Source organism: Thermobia domestica, chromosome 6 (assembly GCF_964235325.1).
Source record: "Thermobia domestica chromosome 6, izTheDome1.hap1.1, whole genome shotgun sequence".
NCBI lineage: Eukaryota > Metazoa > Arthropoda > Insecta > Zygentoma > Lepismatidae > Thermobia > Thermobia domestica.
The window spans coordinates 64,451,293-64,470,968 of NC_137459.1; positions in this window are offsets into that span (position 1 = coordinate 64,451,293).

Genomic DNA, 19,676 nt, shown 5'->3' on the forward strand with positions numbered 1-19,676 from the left:
AGTCGCGAAATATCGCATTCGTCTCTTCATAAAGATTCTTATTCAAACTAATTTTGTTTCCATTTCTTAACAAAAGAAAAATTTCAGGCTGACGAATGATGTTATTTTCTTCACGAGAGAAGTGTGACGTGCTAATAATTTCTTTACATCTTTCGCAATTTTCATTTTCTACTATTTCTAATTCCTTCACTAACGTCTTACAACTTTCTTCTTTTTTCTTTTTCATTTACTTTACGATTTTCTACGCTTGAATTACGCACATTTCCAGAAATATAGTTCCTCGGTACGTCCAGAATATTTAGTACCCTAATATTCTGCTCACCGCTCTGAAAATATGCGGACAATTCTCAGTTCCGCGAGCTGTTTCCAGGGCTGTTAGCTTTTGAGTTTGTATGAGACGAGTTAGATCTCGTGGATGGCTCACCCCTCTGTTTTTGTATTCGGAGCTCGTTTATCTCTACCGCATAGCCACTGTTTCTACCACTACTATTATTGTTACGACCTCGGTTTCGCTCACGTCTTTGACCTCGCTCATTGGTCCTTGAGTTTCGAGAAGCCCCGCTGTTTTGAGTCTGCCCACCGGATTTTCTCGTTTGCCAATTTTCGTTTTGGTAACTATTTCTCGGATTGCCTCTGCTATTACTCCTCTGTTGGTAAGGTCCATTGTCTCTATGGCGCCTTTTGTTATCATGTGAAAGGTTATTCGGCCTACTGTTTCTCTTCGGGGGGGGGGGGAGACTGCCCTACTTCTTCCTCTTCCACGGTGAGCGCATTGATTCCTCTCCGGCTATTTTGGCTCGGTGGCTGATATGTACACTGTAACTCACTGACAATAAGTTCATCAATAGTCCGCGGCTTTGACGACACTATACAGCGATAGATGGAGAAAGGGAGCTGTTGTGGAAGCATGCGAAGCAAAACTTGGGGGGGGGGGGCAAAGGCGGGTCGAGGATGCTGTTAGTATGTAACAGCTCTAAAAGGTATTCTGTCGGCTTTTTGCTTCCCCGTGTCTCGAATTTTGAGGTAAGAATTGACGCACGAAGGTTAGCGAGTTTCTCCTCGCTAAGGTAGGGATCACGAAAGTGGGTGACAAGTACTTGATAATTTCTGCACTTCGCCATTGTCACTTGATACCACTGACGTGAGATAGCCTTAAAGCATCGCCCCGCGAACGCGAGACAACGTTCTTTTGGGACTTCCATTAAATTAAAATAGCTTTCAAGCTCCACCAGAAAATTGTTGGCTTGGACTTCGTTTTTGGTTCCTGTGAATGTCGGTAGTATCATATCACGGTGCAAGAAACCGAGTGCAGATGCTAACTGGCACGGCTGTGGTACTGAATTGTTGGGAGGGGCAGCCCGCTCATCTGAACTCCCTTGTTTCGAGAGCTTTGGGGACTGTTTTGAATTACTCGGTCCTGCGACCGGTGTCTCGGATTTTGCATTTGAGACAGAGGCTGTCACATTTTTATTTGAACTATTTTCTCGTATCGTTTTACGTAATAGTTTTAACTGTTTCTCCCACCTAAGCTCGGCACTCTTTAATTTGGACTGTAATTGTCTCACTGATTTTTTTTTACCCCATGCAGCTGTCCGGTTACAGTACCCACAGTTGATTTTACACTTTCGACTTGGTTGCTTATTTTGGCTATATTGTCACCTACTTTTTTTTACATCATTTTTTAAATGATTCACCTCGCGATCCACCTTAGCGAGATCGGAGCTTAGAACCTTAGTAATTTTGTTTATTCTACTGTTTGTATTGACTTCTAATTGGCGAACGCGTTCATTTGTCTCGTGAATGGAGTTTTTGAGCTCCTGACAGGACACGGTGATTTTACTCTTTAGAGCATTTGCTGTGGTTTTTAACCTAGCTTCCAGTTCGTGGATATTTTGTGAAATTTTTTGCCTAATACTGACAGTAATTTCGCGTTTCACCGTTTCCAACTTTTTTAGTATTTTTTCACTAGCGTTTTCCTGTTTACGCGTGGTCTTTTTCATTGCACGTTTATGAGCCTTTTCTTATTATTTTTGCCTGGGGGTAGTAAACATTGGAAGTTTTGAATGTTTTTTGACATTTGATGCCTGTAAATAATCAATCCACATATAGAACATTAGCAACATATAAAAACAAACTAGTATGTAGCCTCTCTAGAACTATCATACTCTGTAAACGTTTGTACGATTACAAATTACCTTTCAAGACGCCCATTTCTCCTCCTCATGTTAGCGTTTGCAACAGCAAAAAATATAGTACGTTGTTTGTATACATGTAACTTAACAGTACCGTAACCACTTACAAAACATGTATTAATATAAGCCTTTATTGGATTTACTCATTTATGTAAACGAAATTCTACCTAAATATATAAGTTAAAAATTATTTAGAAAGCTTTTACAAATTAATATAAAGAATTATAAGTGAAGCTACGTCATATATTAGAAGGAGGTAACATTTTTAATGTAAACAGCCAAGTTTCGTCGGCTGTTCTTGTTAATTTAAAGTTTAAAATTTAAAGTCTCACTTGACCAGCCGGGGTATTCATTAGGTTAAGTCACGTTATCCATATTAAGCTTGCTAAAAGTAGGAGTTGCTAGCAAAATTTATGCTTTATTTTATTTTGGAAATTGTATATACATATGAAGTTTTCGTGAACTTGGAAAACAATACTTTGTACCGATCTCTGTCTTGTCGACCCACTGTGTTTTACCCACATATTAGGGACTAATATCGAAACCCTATCTCTTTTTTATACTGCTAACTTTTATTCAATATTATTTTTTTAAAGTAAAGATGGTAACAGTAGCTACACTCAAGCTGCTAAAAGCTTGATTTTTTGCTGGAACAAAGGTTGAGCTTCGAAGTTTTTTTTCACTGTTTCCTCGTTTATACAATCCTTTAAGTTTTTAAGTATGTTTCTTTCATGAGCTCCCATTTAAAAATATATTTTAATTTTACTTTTTATATACAACATAATGAAAATATACTAATATTAATTCGATGTCACACATAAAAAGGATACAAAATACTAAATATATTTATGTATAACACTTAACCTTATATGTGTAACTTTACTATAATCCTTTATATGGTCCACGATTAAGTAAAATGAAATCTAATTAATGAAAAGATTAAATATAAAAATTAAGCAAAAATTAAATATGCAAAACACAAAATATATAAATTATTGTGTGCCTATTACATCGTGTAGGAATTTTTGAATATTCTAGGGCGTGCAGGTGAACGAAAGGAGACACAACATGAAGAAAAAGGAGAATCATTCATTGAATCTGTAGATTATACCACGATGGATTTTTGTTGTGATCAACGTCAGTTTAAAAATTTAAATTAATTCCCGATTTTTCTCATGAATGTGCAAATAACACAAAAAGGGACAAATGGCATGTGTGCGACTTGTGAATAAATCCTGAGCTAGCGACCTTAATATTAAAAGAAGTGATATATGAAGAACTGAGGGAAAAAGAAATTTTGAGGATAATTTGGGATTTGGAGGGGCGGGAGTGCAAAGAAAAGAAGAAAGAGAGGAAAATGAGGTGGGGAAGGAAAAGGATTGGGAAGGGCTGAAGTAATTTTGGGCTTGCAAATAGTTGTAAATATTTGTATATATCTTTTGTAAAATAAATTGTGTATTAATGATGGGTGCTGGGGAAAATTTGTGTTTTCTTTCTATTGAATTTTTAAACCTTCTTGACAGTCCTAACATATTTGATAACACTGTTGGTAAATATCGTGTGATGAAAATTCATTCTGTGGAGAACATATAAGGTTTTTTTCTTTTATATACTTTAAATTATGGTAAGCTTTATTTTTTATAAATGGATGGATTTTGAGTTTATTGTTCTTTCTCAGCAACGAGGCTGTATGAGACGTGCTTTTAACTAATTAAAGTGGAATTTAAACCACATAAGCTTCCACCGGGAATGGAACCCCTGGTTTCCCAATGCCAAAGGCATGAGCACTAACCACTTAGCCATGAAAGAACTTGGTAAATCTTTTTTTATTTAGTTTGTTTTACAGATCTTACACGATACAGCAGTAGAAAACAAACTATGATCTTTTTAAAAACGAAGCTATATCTTCTATTCTCTCATACTAAAGTGTACAAACTTTGAAGTTTTCAAAACATTTGAAAAAAAGAGGATTCATGCCACACATACATTTAATGAGAATTGAAGTAGTATTTTCCTAATACTAAATGCTTAATTGATTTTTCAGCAGTATTACTATTTCTTGTTCGTTGTAAAAATGTTCAGTTTTCATCTAATGATTTGAATTTAACTTAATATTGGTTGTTTGCCATACTTAGTAGTAGTAATATGAATAATTGGTTTCAAATACAATATACTTAAAGTAAAAATGAAATGAAATGAAATCTTTAAATTTTATGTAGCATATATGTGTCAGGTTGACTATTTTATATCAGATCATCTTTAAAAAGTTTACTTCTAAGATGAATGAGATAGTGGAATAAAGAAAGTTGAAGGAAACGGGAAAACTGTGAGAAAACTTATGCAGATAGAGTTTGTTTACCACAAAGTCTACTTGACGGGACTCGACGCACCAGAGGTGAACGATCTACCACTGAGCCAGCGCCGCCCACATATATTGAAATTTGAAATCATGTGATTTCATTAGCTGAAAGAATAATTAGCGATCTCCTTTGGGTTTGAAGTTTTGGATTTGATTCCACTTGGCTATGTATTAAAATGAAATGAAATCTGTTAGTTTAACATCCTACGTTTATGCGTCGAGGCTAAAGCAGACGGTGAAACCTCGCTTTTTAATAAAAAAAGCTCCTGAGAAAAGTATTTGGAGAAACTGGGAGAAAACGGGAGAACTCGAAGAAAACGAGCAGACACGATATTGTCCACCACAATTTTATTTGGTCAAGGATTGAACCTGTGATCCCAACCATCTACGGTGAAGTATAGTTAAACAACCATCTAAGGTGAAGTATGGTTATACAATTAGTTTGAAAGATGTATTCGTGGAAACGGAGGAAACAAAAACCTGTTATAACTTGTATGTTAAGTCCCATTTTAACATTTAATTGATGAAAACGTAGCTTGGTTTTTGAACTTGCGACAACTTGCAGGAAAGATGAAAACGATCTCATTTTATTTGACATACCAAACTAAATTACATACTAAATATCTACTTGACATAACATTTGCCTGGCAAGATTAAGGAAAACTTCAGTTAAGATAGTCAATGGTAGTGGTGATGATGCTGTTTGAAGTTTAGCGTCTTTTTCACCATCAAGGCTATTTTTGTAGTCTTTATCACATTTGCCTTCAATATATGTTTATCTAACAGAATGCAGTCATGGTTAGTTGTGACCTCTTGTACACCCACTGGAAAGAAGCAAGCTTCTTCTTTTAGATTCCCACATTTGAAACGTGTTTATTAAACATTGAATGGTTATGTGAATGTGATTGCAGTAACAGGTGCACACATCTTCACTAATATTTTCAATAGACATTTTAACTTCTAATCTTCAGCAACCACAAAAAGAAGAAGTAGAAGATTCCTCTGTTCAAACACTTTTGAAACTATTGTCTTTTTATGTAAATTTGTAAAACAGTACTAAGAGAGATGAAATAAACAATCACACATAAATTTATCCTTTCTTAACCGTGACATTTATATAGTTTTAGTGACCCTATTGTAGAACTTTCAACGGAGCTTTTATTGTTTTATTTGGAACAACCACTTAAAACATGTTTGAACAAGCATGGTATGGTAAATGAAAAAAATTGACCCTGAAACTCCCAGTTTTTATTTTGTATTACCAGTAGGCCACATTCTTTCATGATTATGGAGTGTACTTGTATTCCTATGTTTAGACTAAGACTACTTTTCTAAGTTGAATGAAACATCTTTGCAACATAATACTCACATTTTCGCTTTCGCAGGTTTCCAAACTGTTGACTGTATTTACCTAATTATTTTTTTCATTGTATGTGTGGTCGCAGGTTGAATTCACATTACATGCTGAACCAGTAATATTATATTTTAATTTGTTTTCGTTTTAATAAAGAGTATCCCACATATTGTGTAGTATAAAACATTTAAAACCTAAAGGATAGGCTTTTTCTAATTCTTGTCTACTAGATTTTCTATACTTAGGTCTCTGCATTTTTCATTTTCTCACTTTGATCATCCTAAGCTGCACCTATTCATCATTTTCTTACTTTTGACCATACTTAGGTCTCTTTGATGATCATTTTTCTGCTTTGAGCATCTTACATTTAACGTTTAGCGGTTCACTCCCTTTTCTGCCTGCCTTGGCATTGCTTGCGAAACAACATATCCACACACTACTTCTCACGTAAAATTCAGCGGAGTTGTCACCAAAGACAGTAGCTGTTCTACTATCGCAGAAAGGTATGTACACAAATAACCACAACGAACAATACCTGAAAATTATATCGTTCAAACGCAATAGGCAAGATCAGATGGTAACAATAACTCGTTTAAGGTTTAAGGACCACGCCAATGTTTGTTGGCATTTCATGTTGTAGGTTGTACATATATGTTGCACTTGGTAGCCAAACCAACTATTTTGCATTTGTTGCAAAGACATGCAAATTCTCATGTACATTCGATAAACCTCCAAATGCTAATATTGATTACAGCACAGTACACTTTTTATCGCTAGATAGATACGTGCTGTAACCTTCATAGCTAACATATCCTTAGATGCTGATAAGCTCAAAGAAAAAATCTACTTCCTAACAATATTTTTAGTAAACAGTGCAAATTAAAAAGTTTCTACCAATACCCCTCCTCCTTCTCACGTCCAAATAATTGTTTCATGAAATTGGGATTTTTTTTACGGATAAAGTGTGGTGTATCTCCTATTTATGTTTTCTTTCCTTTCTCGAACATATATGTTGTACATTCAAAGAACAAATACTTATTCAAATACATTTATATGTATATGTAATAGGTTACACAAATCTAATGTGATGGTTTCTGATTCGATCCCCAACACTCATGTCTCCCTTCACTTTATTTCATTCAACTAGTTGTCTTAAGAGGAGTTCTTCATACCTGTTAGAAACAAAGATTTCAGTTCAAGTATACTTTCTGAGTTTACGTTCTTGATACCATCCATCTTGTTGGTATACAACAGCTTTAGCTATATGACGTACAATGTATATCACGTGTAACTTTTGAAGTCCTTACTTATCACTTATTTAATGTTCAAAACAGAAAAGATAGACAACATTTGGAATTGATCCTAATAGTTTTCCAAAGAATTGTTGACACATCTATCAACACGTTAGCTATAGCTTAGCATTGATTTGAGGAATTCAATTCTTATTGAATCTCAAGACCAACATGTTGGGAAAGAAATAAATGATGTGAACTATTAAATTGTTGTAGGGAAAGATAGGGACATGTTTCGCAAAAAAAAAAAAAAAAAAAAAAAAAGAAGAAGGACTTTACTGAATTCAAACTTTTTGCAAAGTGCAATGGCTCAGTGCTAAAGTATACATCTCTTGTGCATCTTGTTTTGATTGGCATTCATTTATCAGCATTATCCATCTCTCTTAGCTTAAAGAACGTAATCATGACACGTTAAACTGAATGAACGATGTAAGTTAACCGGTAGAGCATTCAGGATAATTCCAAACACAACCAGAGTTCCTCCGTAGCTATGCGGTCAGTGTAGGCGCTTTTAACATAAGAAACCCATCCAAGTTCCCGACAAAACCTTAGATTCCACTTTAGGTCCCCGTCAAATGTAGCCTAGCTGCTAAAAGTACGTAAATCAAGTCAAGCTTTTTCAAAAAAACAAAATTAAGCATGAATCTAGTAACTGTTAGGATATCAAACCTAAAGTCTTTACGTAATGCTTGTAAAAATCTTAATTCTTCTTTACCATGTAAGCTGAATCTACAAAAAATCAGTTTACTTGTAATTAGCTATTAGCGTCCTGGTCCTTATTATCGAAACACAATTCCATTAATGACTCAAATCTTACATTAAGCTGAAAGTCCACGTCTCATATAACCTCACTACTAAAACTAAAACTAATAATAATAATAATAATAATAATAATAATAATAATAATAATAATAATAATAATAATAATAATAATATATAATATATAATAATAATAGTTTCTTTCTTCGCTCATTGTTGGTTAAGTTGTCCACGAGACGAGATAAAACAAAATTTCCGTCATAGTTAAGCGGTTAGCATACGCACCTTTGGCATCTAATTTTTATTAGTATGAAACATTTTCTAATGTCGCTTTCCATTGTTCACAGTCATTGATGGTTCGATTCTCGGTGGAAGCTTATATGGTTCAAATTTTCACTTTCTCCCTTTCCTTTAAACAAACTCCAAAGTCTAACAGTTTACTGTGTAAGGACTAGAAAATAGCCTTGATGGTGAAAAAGACGCTAAACACCAAACAGCATCACCACCACTACCATTGACTACCTTAACTGAAGTTTTCCTCAATCTTGCCAGGCAAATGTTATGTCAAGTAGATATTTAGTATGTAATTTAGTCTGGTATGTCAAATAAAATGAGATCGTTTTCATCTTTCCTGCAAGTTGTCGAACGTTCAAAAACCAAGCTACGTTTTCATCAATTAAATGTTAAAATGGGACTTAACATACAAGTTATAACAGGTTTTTGTTTCCTCCGTTTCCACGAATACATCTTTCAAACTAATTGTATAACCATACTTCACCTTAGATGGTTGTTTAACTATACTTCACCGTAGATGGTTGGGATCACAGGTTCAATCCTTGACCAAATAAAATTGTGGTGGACATTATCGTGTCTGCTCGTTTTCTTCGAGTTCTCCCGTTTTCTCCCAGTTTCTCCAAATACTTTTCTCAGGAGCTTTTTTTTATTAAAAAGCGAGGTTTCACCGTCTGCTTTAGCCTCGACGCATAAACGTAGGATGTTAAACTAACAGATTTCATTTCATTTTAATACATAGCCAAGTGGAATCAAATCCAAAACTTCAAACCCAAAGGAGATCGCTAATTATTCTTTCAGCTAATGAAATCACATGATTTCAAATTTCAATATATGTGGGCGGCGCTGGCTCAGTGGTAGATCGTTCACCTCTGGTGCGTCGAGTCCGGTCAAGTAGACTTTGTGGTAAACAAACTCTATCTGCATAAGTTTTCTCACAGTTTTCCCGTTTCCTTCAACTTTCTTTATTGAATACATTTAAATAGAATACATTTAAAGATCTCAAGAAGAAGTAGTCAGTAAAATTAACTGGCTAAAATTCTTTGTTTCCTTATATAAATTAATGGGCTGAATAACCATTATGATGCCAGTTATCAACATTCTTAAGAGCTACTCTTGTTTATTGGGATTTAAAGAAGCTACAATTACATAATACATAATTATTTCGCTCGACTTTTCTATGAACGCACAGATTCATTAGTTGTTAGTAAATAAATTTCCTACTTCGCAAGGACAAGTAGTTTCCTTATTCTATGATCACACACACACACACACAGAGAGAGAGAGAGAGAGAGAGAGAAAGAGAGAGAGAAAGCTTGAGTCATGGAAGTTGTTACTAAAACAACGAAAACAAATACCTGCCTCAAATACCATCCTCTCATAATAGCCTTGAAAAAGTCGGTTCTGTATCCAAAGGTGTTTGAAGTCCTCTGGACAATAAAATGACAGCTCAGACCTCAAGAATGTGTTTTTCTTTTTGTAAAGTTATTTAATTCTTCCTTTATAATTCTGCACATGGAATGAATTTCCTATTTTTTTGACTCTAAAGCAAATTAGTCCACGTGAGTGTGAAGTGAGCGCGGGCTCGCACTCAATTCAACTCGCACTCGCTCGGGCTCACGCTCACTTCTCTCAACTGAGCTTGCACTCACTCGGGCTCGCGCTCACTTCCCTCAACAGGGCTCGCGCTCACTTGAGCTTGCGATCACTTCTCCCAACTGGGCTCGCGCTCACTCGGGCTCGCGATCACTTCTCTGAACTGGGCTAGCGCTCATTCGCACTCGCGCTCATTTCTCTTAATTGGGCTCGCGATCACTCGGGCTCGCGATCATTTCTGTTAACTTGGCTCGCGATCACTCGGGCTCGCGATCACTTTTCTCAACTGGGCTCGCGCTCACATGAGCTCGCGATCACTTCTCCCAACTGGGCTCGCGCTCACTCGGGCTCGCTATCATTTCTCTGAACTGGGATCGCAATCACTCGGGCTCGCGATCACTTCTGTTAACTGAGCTCGCGCTCACTCGGGCTCGCACTCACTTCTCTCGATTGGGTTCGCGCTCACTGGGGCTCGCGCTCACTAATCTCAAGTGGGCTCGCGCTCACTTATTTCATTGGGGCTCGGGCTCACTCGGGCTCGCGCTCAATTATTTCATTGGGGCTCGGGCTCACTCGGGCTCGCGCTCACTTATTTCATTGGGGCTCGGGCTCGCGCTCAATTATTGAGCCCGAGCCCGGTTGAGCGTGAGTGCCGAGCTCACGAGCGTCGGGCTCGCGAGTTTGGACACCTATGGTAGGTACTCTTAGTGGACTTTAAGAGAGCATTTAATAACGTATACAGGAAAAGGCTGATAGAGACATGGTAAACATGGAAATACCGAGTAAACTGATCAATTTGACAATAATAACACTTAAAGAAACTAGACTCAAAGTTAAAGTAGGCAATGTAACAACTGAAAACTTTGTATATAACCAAAGAGTAAGGCAAGAAGACGGATTGTCAACGACACTCTAATATTGTGTTGCATAAAGTCATTAAGGACATTGACAAGAGAGGGACAATATTTCACAAATTAAGCCAAATCTTTGCATATGTCGACGATGCGATCATAATTGCTAGAACTATCAAAGAACTAGAAGAAATTTATAATAGAATGGAAAATGAAGCTAATAAGATAGGATTGGTCACTAACACATGAAAAACTAAATTCGTGTTAATTACAAGGAAAGAGAAGCAATGTAAAAACATTACAATTAAAGGGAAAGAATTCGAAGCAATTAGAAACTTTAAGTATCTGGGCATGGTGATAAATAACCAAAATAACATGGGAACAGCAATCCAAGAGCGTATACAAGCATGAAACAGAACATACTACGCAAACTTAAAGTTACTGAAAAGCAGATGGATAGATAGAAAAACTAAAATTAAGGTATACAAAACATTAATTACACCGATTGTTACATATGGAAGTGAAACTCGGATTCTAAGATAGGAAGAAGATACATTAAGGAAATTTGAAAGGAAAATCATTCGGAAGATATATGGTCCAGTAAGAAGAGGAAACCAATGGATGATAAGAAATAGTGAAGAGATAGACAATATACTGTAGAGACAAGATATTGTAAGATTTCTTAAATCGCATAGGCTGAGATGGTTCGGACACCTAGACAGAATGGAAGATAACAGAATGTTGAAAAAGGTCTTTAACGAAAAGATATACTCCAACAGGAAAAGAGGACGTCCGAAAATAAGATGGAAAGAAAATGTAGAGCAAGATCTGAAGATGATGAAGAAATAGTTGAAGATCGAGAAGCTTGGAGACATGTGGCGAAAGAGGCCAGAGCTCACCCTGAGCTGTAGTGCCAGGTGGTAAGGTAAGGTAAGGTATAGATATGTCCCGGAAACTAATAAGTCTTTCTCGTTTGTAACTTTTGGTTCTATATAATACATTGAATTTAGCTGAGAGTCATATTTTTTTTTTGTAATATTCTAACAATTCTTCTTCATTTTCTAACCAATGATCAAATCTCTTACCAGAATCTTGGCACAACTTAGTAGCGTGAAAGTATACTGTCTCCTTATCGATAATCAACTTGAAATCACCAAACAAACCATACCAATAATCATCTTTAATCTGTTCATAGCGAATATCGTTTAAACAATGAGAGTTATCCATAGTACTAATATTTTCCATGAAGAAAATAGTTTTATTTCCTTTTTATGGGTCTTGATCTTGGTTTTCCGATGCCAGAAATATATGCTACCACAGAATGATAGAAACCATTTATGAGTAATAATCATAAAAAGACAAAACATACTAAACTTAAACTACAAAATTATCTCTATCTATCCACCTATTATGGGAATCATCAAACCCTAAGCATGTGACATATACTTTATTACCTTTCTTACGCAATACTTTTTCAACAAAGTACTCATCTATATATTTAGTTCTTAATAATTCTTGCTCATAGAACCTTGCTTGTACATTTTCGTTATCCAAATATTTTATTCTATATGTTGGTGGATTGATTGGAGTAACCTGTTTGATAACAAATACTTCTGTTGACCAATTAGATCTATAGGCATTCTCAAACAAACCTTTAGATTTACTTATACGAACGTAATCACTAATTTTATATTTAGGTTAAACACGCTTATATTTTTCCTATAGACTTTCTTTAATATTATTTGCTCGTCCTTTTTATTAACTTCTACAAGCTTTATACCAATTGTTCTACGTAATTTATTGTTATACGCGGTAACTAATGTTGGTAATATCTCTGTCCATTTATAATTTCCTTGCGTAGTAATTTTTTCCACATGTTTTGCCTAAGAATTCTGTTGAAGCGTCCTACGATGGAAGCCTGTTGACCACTATAATATGAGTAATGATTCATATTATATTCCCTCATCAACTGTCTAAAGTCTTTGTTATAAAGTTCTTTTCCCTAATTAGTTCGTGAGTTACTAGGTTTACTAGTTTTTAATACTGTTCAGGCGCTTCTGTAACATTTATACCGCTATTATATTTAAGAGGAACAGCAACGCATATTTCGAGAACATATCAATAATAGTTTGTAAATATTTATAGCTATTGTTTAATTTGGAAACACCTTTTAATACTCCACTATCCATTTCTACAAGATCAGGTTGCCAAAGATCAGCAATACCTTCTATAATAACACCTAGCCTAAGAGTTTTTTCTTGCAGGTTTGTGAATTTCTTCTATAATGTCTTCTCTAACACCTTTACCTTTTTCTAATCAACTTTTCTTTTTAACGAATTGAGATTTAGTAACACCAAATACAAAAACAAACACCTTTCTTGATATGTCTTCCATTCTTTGTTCGCTCTATCCTAATGGTATCTTCCTTTATATCTGTTGAATTCTTACACTTAACACAATACATCAATTTATTACATAGAAAATTATTAAAGCTCTCTTTCTATATACATAATAGCAAATAACAATTGTCCTTCTTCGAAAGCTGAATTTTTATCTTCTTCTGACGTAATTACATCATCCTTTTTAATATCTAAGGGAAAAGTTTCAACTAGAATATTGTTTAAAATATATGTAGAAAGTATCTATCCAGACTTAATTCCATATGCATTATTTTTCCATTATAGAGAAACTTAAAACCATTCAGTAGATTAAATATTCTGAAGATTGGATCTTAACATTTTTAGTTCTCAATCGACATAATAAATTTATAGTTTCTTCTTCATAATGAACATATTTGTTTCTTTATTTGATGTTTGGACATCTTTTGTAACAATTTTATCTAATGTTGACTTAAGCTGCCCTAATGTTACAGCATCATAATCTAGAATTGCATCATGTAAAAGACCTAAATGTATATATCCGATGAGTACATATCTATCATTTATCCGAATATTTAATTTTGATAATTCTGATCCTACATCTAATTCATCTTTCTATAAGTATGTGTCTCCTAATGTTTTTAATACATCCTCAAACTTCTTTCTATCACTTTCTAATTGATCATTAATTGGCTCAAGTTGTTCTAAAGTTATTACATCTTGTTGATCAATCGCACTAGCTATATTAACAAGTCTTTTGTTTTTAAAATCAACCCATGTCGTATTATTTAATATAAAAACTTTATCTAGATCACTAAGGTTTCTAAGATCTTCTTTCATACTAAAATTCTTTAATAGTTCTATCTAGTCTTCGCTAATGGGAGCCCTACTTTAATATTACCAAAAATATCCATATATATTATATATAAAAATCAAATTATTTAACAGCAAGAACAGTGATATGAGCTCCTCCATAATCTATTAAATCGCCATTCTCATCTCGAATTGAAACTTTCATACTGTTAAATTTATTGCGGTGTATTGGGAAGAATATATTTTCCTTAGGTTATATATGGTTGGTTCTCTAAACTCTGCATTTGTTCTAAGTGTTGCGAGAAAATCAGTTTCGTTGTGTGTTGTGTCATTGTGTTTTAAAACCGTGCCTTCAGCTAAATCACAGTGAATAGTTATAGTATCAACTGCATGCAACTTTGGTGGCTTATCTCAAACATGTTCTGTTCTCTCAAGTAAATTCTTCTCATTAAAACTTAATACAGTATTAATAGCATCAAAGGTTATGTCGAAACCTTTGCTGAATATTTTAACTCTATTTTTCTTTCTGTCGTGTAGAATCCTGCAAGAGCTATTTGTAAGTTATTTCCAAATGGATAGTGCAGAGACATACTTAGTACAGAGGAATAACCATTTAAAATAAATACTTCCATTTATTATATAATAAAAATAAAACGGATAATTGGGATATTAAAGTAAGGTTAATAGAACAAACAATGAAGAGAAAGAAGAATATTGATGATCTAAGATGTTTAATAGTTGGGCCTAGTGGGTGCTAAAGAACGACGTTAATGATTGATAATTTCTTTTTGGCACCTGACTGGTTAAAATATGCAAATCTTTATATCTATTCTAAAAGTATCAACCAACCTAAATATCAACAACTAATACAACTTTTTCGAGATATAGAACATGATATTAAAGATACAATAGCAAGGGAAAACAACGAAGAGATAATTCCACTAGATGAACGTTAGAATGACTCTGTAGTAGTGTTTGATGATTTCATTTTAGAAGAACAAAACAATGTAAGAGAATACTTTACTCGAGGTTGTCATAAGTGTTTAAACTGTTTCTATCTCGGACAAACCTATTCCAAAGTACCAAAGCAATTAATTAGAGATAACTTAAAATTTCTTTGTATCTTTAGACAGGACAATGTGAATCTAAAACAGATATATGATGACTTTGCTGGATCTGATATGTCGTTTGAAAAATTACTAACTTTACGCAATAAGTGTTGGGGAGAAAAGCATGGTTTCTTAACTATAGATATGACTAGGAAAACGAATAATGGTGAATATACAAATAAATTACAAGAGTTTCTAAAACTATAAGTGAAACGTAATGAACATAGATGAACGTGGATGTACGTAGGTGAACGTGGATATTGTGTTACGTTCTGTTGTGTTATGTTTTATTTTTCTTTATATAACAAATGGATGTTAATAAAGCTAAGAAATATATAAAATCAAAAGAAGAACTAGTTAAAAGATTTAAGGAAACTAAACAGGTTAATCGAAGTAAATATGAGAAATATAAAGAACAAGATCAGTCTGTCATCGACACAATTAAAGATTTAGGACAAGATATATCAAAAGTAGCAGAAGAAAATAAAAATCTAATTCAAGAGTTAGTTCCCATTTCACACGAATGAGCGAGAGTAGATTCAAAGTTATTTTTGACACCTTCTATGTATAACAGTTCAATAAGTGAAAGTGATACACCTATAACAGAAGAAATAAAACACATGAAAAAGCAAATTAAGTTTAAAGTAGGAGTAAATTTTGAAAGTACTCTTTTTGGTAAGATTGCCTCAAGATATTATGCAACTTGATACGATAAAATTTTGGAATACAACCGTATGATAAAGATGGGAAAATCTTACATATGATAGGAGATACGGAAGTTAAAATTCATGGTGACGATTTAATCATTAATAATCGGCATTACACAGGAACAGGAGGTTTATGGGAATTATTAGCAAAACATAATCCAACAAACTATAATAATGATGACCCAAAAAATATACACAAGTATTCATGGATTCTAATGTTGCATTTCATAATAATGATCCAAATACAAGAAAACAACGATCTAGTAAAAGCGAAAAATATAAAGAAATTATCAAACCTATCTGGGATAAATATATAAGACCAAATTTTGCTCCAAAACCAACAAGAAAGAAAACAGGAGAGGGAATCAGAATATACAACGAATTACCAAACAATACATATCGATGGATGATGTGAGAAAAGTAATTGTTCGATTGATTGTTATCGCTGGAGAAGAAAAAGCTGGAAATAATAAGTTTTATAATGAGAAAAGGGGTATTATGGATATGATTAGTTCTAAGCTCTCACAATTTATTCCTAATGATTGAAAGGGTATAGGTTATTTGATAAAAATATTGAATACGCTACCACCAAAATTTTGGAATAATGAGAAGTATGGGAAAGTGTTAGTAAATGATTTGATTAATAAACTCCCATTTGAATTATATATTCCAGGATATATTTACTGCGGCCACATTTGGGCCGCTGTTGTGTTTTAAAAGAACTTGGCAATACACACCTTGTTGCGGAAAAGTCCTTAGAAACTAATGTACCACCTCTATTTGGAAACTTTTGTGGGGGAATACGGGTAATGACTGAACATAATGGTAATAATGGTTAGGATTGGATAATCCGTATGTGAGCTCCAAAGTTAGGAAAATGGTTAGTCTTATATGGAACCGTCTCAGGACTGAAGGAGTGTGGTGGTGAGGAGTGTGACCAACTCAGATGATCCATTAAGATACAGTTCAACATTTAGGGAAACTTGAGGGTTAACTGTCAGGTACTAAGCTATTAGAAAGATTAGAAAGAGAAGATAAGGGCACAAATCAATTAGACAAAGCTTGTGGAGAACACAATATCTACTACAGAGATAATAGATACAGCTTCTAGACATATTGCGGACAAAGAATTAACAATAAATCTTGGGAAAGTGCTTTCTGCTAAAGATGTTAACTTGATAACAGAACGTTTACCAGTTTTAGGAACTGCTTTGGCTATGAATACAAATGTAAGGTTTGGTTAAGTTTATATGTATGTATTGTACTTAGGTTTAGAAGTAACTTAGTTTTTTAAAATATGTATTATGATTAATTTTTATGGAAATATTTTTACTTTTATAATAAATATAAGTATGAAGTTGAGTAGTTTTACATTTACAATTCCTCACGAGGAACTTAAACAGTTAAATATTGATCACATTTTAACTAAGAAACAAACCAAACAAATAGAAGCGAAACTAAGTAAATTACAATGAATGTCTTTATCTCTCTATACCACAAGCTAAAGAAAATAAACAAAGAAATCAAGACAAATAATAATAAAGTTCACTATAGAGGCTTTATATTTATTATTCCAACCATTTTAGCTTTAATAGGTGCTGTTGGTTCTTCTGCTACTGGAGTTGCTGCTGTAGCCAAAACGGTAGATGATGTTAAAAAGAATAAAAAAATATAGAAGAATTAAAGAGACATAACTTAACAAAGGAAGAGAAACAATGTCGTAAACTTCCAAAAAACGTAAAGCCCAAAAAGTAAAGAAAAATAAGAAATTAAACTAAGTAATTTGGATCTAATACATCTTGTTAAAGAGCTTAAGATTAGAAATTTAGAGTTGTGTTTATAAGTGATGAATTATCCAAACAGCCAAAAAAGAATAAGTGTGATATTGTTAATTTTGATACGCCTAAAACTATAGAAACACACATGGTTCGTTATTAGATAGAAGGAAATAGAAATTATGTGTTTGATTCATTCTTAGGTAATCCACCAAAAACATTCATAAATATCCTGGTCATAATAATACAGAGTACAGTAGCAATCGTATACAACATTTTAATGATGTGATCTGTGGGCATTTTTATTATAGTGTTAAGAATGTGTACAGATGGGTATGGTTATTCTGATATTCATAGCGAACTAAATAGAAATAAAGGTATGTAGAGAAATTATATTTAAGTTCTTACTTTGAGTTTGATTCGTAAAATAATTTTTCTTTATAATAGATATGAACAAAACAGTCATATGAATTACAATTTTTAAGCTCAATCAAAAGACAATCGAGAATTTAAATAAACCTAACAGGTCTATTGAGTTTGATATTGATGTCGCAGATGGTTTTATACATCCTTATTATGCTGATATGTATGTAACATTTGAAATACATGGAAGGGAAGCCAGTGGTGAGTACATGGGTAAGCCAAATACTAAACTCATTAATAACTTCTTTTCGTATCTCTTTTCTCAAATACAAATCAGTAAGCATGGTCAATATTAGATACTATAGATTACCTGGTTTAACTGCAGTAAATACGTGTACAATTTCAAAACCAGAAGCAAATCGTTATAATGAAACTCGATGGGAGAGAATCAAATGGTGGAAAACAAATGAAGAAATAGTATTTCTTTTAAGAATTTTACTAGGATTTTGTTGATTATAAAGATATTATGTAGAAAAAGGTTAATATATATATAAAGGAAAGGGATCTGATGATAATGCATTTTTCAGTGAGAAAATAAAGAAACAAGATGGGACATTTGAGAATGATCAACCACATCCTGGTAAAGTTAAGATTACAAATATGGAGTTGAGAATGCCTGTTGTTATTTATGAATCCAACTATGCAACCTTACTAAGATCCAACACTTAAAAGAGAGGAAGATTCCTATTTCCTTCGACACATATCAATGTTTACAGAACAGTTGCAGGCAAATATCTAGAATTTCATTTAACCACACAATTTAACTCGAATGAATTTTTATATGCCTAATTTCGTAATTACCTGTTTTCAAACTGATAGATGTGATAATCAAGGAAAAGACTTAAGCAAATACGATCACTGTAAAGTTGTTAATATCCATTTCAAAAATGGTCGTAGCTAATCTTTTTCTTTAGAATCTTTGAATTTAGATTTCGAAAATATAAATATTTTAAAGCACATGAGATGTATACTGTATATAAAAGAGGTATCACTGGAAATACGGAAATTTATTACTATCCAAGAGAGTTCTTAGAAAATAGACAAATGTTTGTAATTAATACAACAAACATAAATCAGTAACTGTAAATGATAGAACTAATTTGAAATTGACATTAATTTTGAAAGTGATGTCCCAGATAAACGATTTGTTATGTTATGATTTTAAGAAGAACTTTGAATACGATGTACAGAAAGAAATCCTGATTGAGAACATGTAATCAATTACATGTTTATTAGATTTGTTTAATTTGTGTTTTATGATAACCTCATATAAAATTCAATTAATAAAACGAATATTCGAGAAAACATTATTTTATTTTCTTCTAAGTTTGATATTTGAGGAGTGCTTATTTTTCTTGAAAATTTTCACTATTACTTTCAAGTATTTAAAAAACTTTGATGGGTTCTTTTATTTTCTTGAAAATTTTCCATTCAATTATTTAAAAGTTTACAGTATACATTTCAAAACTGGTTTAATTTTTCATAATTGAAATCGAATTTTTGCAAGTTCACACTGTACATGTTCTTATAAGTTACTGATGAAACGAATCAGGAAAGTACAAGAAGCGAAATATTTCTTGGTTCACAATCAAAGACAGTTCAGAGTTTCTACAAGAATTTTAATATTTTCGCAACTATTTTGCTGTAAGAGTGTTATTGTAAATAATACGAAATAACAAAAATAAGAAACGTACCATTGAATAAGAAAAGTTCGTGTTATGAAGGAAGCGTATAAATAAATAATGAATTTCTAAAAGAGAGAAAACAAACTGGGTTT